At 41.1% G+C, this 2282-nt stretch overlaps 1 protein-coding gene across 1 annotated transcript in view; it reads right to left on the reverse strand.

The window, feature by feature from the left end:
• Positions 1–1147: 1147 nt before the first annotated feature.
• The window catches only part of LOC137426446 (WD repeat-containing protein 26), a gene marked incomplete in the record, with an annotated part of 64889 nt that continues 63754 nt past the window's right edge, over positions 1148–2282 (reverse strand). The window contains 1 exon segment of the mRNA XM_078779424.1: positions 1148–2282.

Consider the following 2282-nt stretch of genomic DNA (forward strand, 5'->3'; position numbering starts at 1 on the left):
TATCGTTTTTGGCCGTATCTCTCAATGTTAAGGAATGACTTCATAGTTTAAACGAAAATGACTGCACTGTGGTAACAATCTGCGACAAAATCCGGTAACAGGCTGATTGGGAAAGAAATGCGTGTTTCAAACACTTTTAAAAGATAAACAGCGCAGTTGGGAAACACATTTAATGCGCTATTAAAAATTAACTCAACACCTCTCATCCTTGTCAGCCTCCCCACAGTTATATCAGAACGAGCTGATTCGTCACATGGGCACAGATTGCTTAACCCAAGTATGAGGCCATTCAAAAAATTACTTAATGCTATTTTTTTTTTTAATGTAACGTAACACTCGATTGCCATGCATTCTGACGTACCGTGCATTCTGACAGGCTCGATTAAAGCTTACTATTATTTCGACAAACGATTCGATTTTTGGGGGTTCTTCATTGTGAATAACACTCGACCCAAACAAAGCCAATGGAAATCTTACGCAACACACCCAGGCAGTGTATAATCAGCAGAGGCCTACAGGCCTAACATGTTAGGCCCACCAGAAAACCAATTATGGCAGCCATATCATTTCGTCTCAGTGCTATGGTGGGTGGAGTCAAGTGACAGATGGGGGTGTGGTTCGGCAGCTGTCTGACCAATGGGTGCACATTTCAAAAATCGATCCCCAAACAAGAACCTCAACAACAACAGCAATGCAAAGCTCTTGTAGACCTGCGACATTGTTGCAGGTAAAAATTCTCATATCCGGATCTGGATTCGGATCTTCGCCAAAATCAAATGGTTTCATCCTTATCACACATCCAACCTCTCCAACCTCTACACCAAATTTTGTCCGTATCCATCCACATCTTTTTAAGATATCCTCTTACAAGAGATAGACATACAGGGGTGAAAACATAACCTCCACCCACCTTTGGTGGCCGAGATAATAATGTACTTGTCTGCGTGGAAAATCGTTCATTTCATCTAATCTTTTCATCATGACCACATAATTTCTTTCATTCAGAAATGTTGGTACACACGTTGCTTAAAAAGCTTGTTTATATTTCGAAACTTATTTGCGTGCAAACACGATGTTCTTAAAACTCAGATATTGAATATTAAACAAATAAATCTCAGGCAGACATCTCTGATTAAAGTGAGACGTATCATTGTTGTACTGGATTTTATTGCTATACTTGTACAGCAGAGGTTCGTAACGAGGATTTAAGCTTGTCATACTTTTTTCTTTCTTCATCATTTCGCTTTTACAGGCTGGAATTACTACCAATCGCAAATTGCATATTATCCTGAAGTGAAAAAGTACTCAGATATTTCTAAGGAATAATAAAAAAAAAAATTATATGCTTTTCACCTCCTATAAATCAGATGGAGGATTACACTTCAAAAATAATGAAATGATCCGGAATTTTTTTTTTTTTTTTAACTTTCAGTTCCTCCCCAAAAGGTTCACAACTACTACACTGTGAAAAAGTTTATAGAATAATGAAAAAGAGCGCCACACTAAACCCCGCTTGAAAGTATCACTTCCATTATACAGGACAAGAAACAACTATTGAATTTACAGGTAAGTTCACAAGAAACGTAAAAACAAGCAGTATTTCTAAGGTTTAACATCACATATAAATCACTATGAGATGAGTCAGCACTGGTGAGAGAATTATAGTGTGGAGAGTGTGAGAGGGAATAAGAGAAGAGACTGGGGGAAGGAGAGGGGGGGAAGTGGGGGAGGGGAAGAGAGAGAAGAAAGTGGGGGAGGAAAAGAGAGAGAAGAGAGTGGGGGAGGGAAAGAGAGAGAAGAGAGTGGGGGAGGGAAAGAGAGAGAAGAGAGTGGGGGAGGGAAAGAGAGAGAAGAGAGTGGGGGAGGGAAAGAGAGAGAAGAGAGTGGGGGAGGGAAAGAGAGAGAAGAGAGTGGGGGAGGGAAAGAGAGAGAAGAGAGTGGGGAGGTGAGGGAAAGAGAGAGAAGAGAGTGGGGGAGGGAAAGAGAGAGAAGAGAGTGGGGGAGGGAAAGAGAGTGGCAGAGAGAAGGAAGAGGGGAGAAAGAACAAGGGGTAAAGGGAAGAGAGGGGGGGGGGGGGGGGGGGAGGGAAAGCGAGAAGGAAAAAAAAAAAAGCAAAGAGAGAAAGACAAAACAAGAGGGGGAAGACAAAACAAGAGGGGGAAAACAAAACTAACAACTCAAGAAATAAATAAACAAAAAAGGCAGGCAGGTAGAACCAGTTTGTTTTGAGAATACTTTTAAAGAGCGTCATCCAGAGTGTGGAATAAAATGCTGTTTATCGG

The sequence above is a fragment of the Myxine glutinosa genome, chromosome 5 (assembly GCF_964187855.1).
Source record: "Myxine glutinosa chromosome 5, kmMyxGlut1.1, whole genome shotgun sequence".
Classification (NCBI taxonomy): Eukaryota; Metazoa; Chordata; class Myxini; order Myxiniformes; family Myxinidae; genus Myxine; species Myxine glutinosa.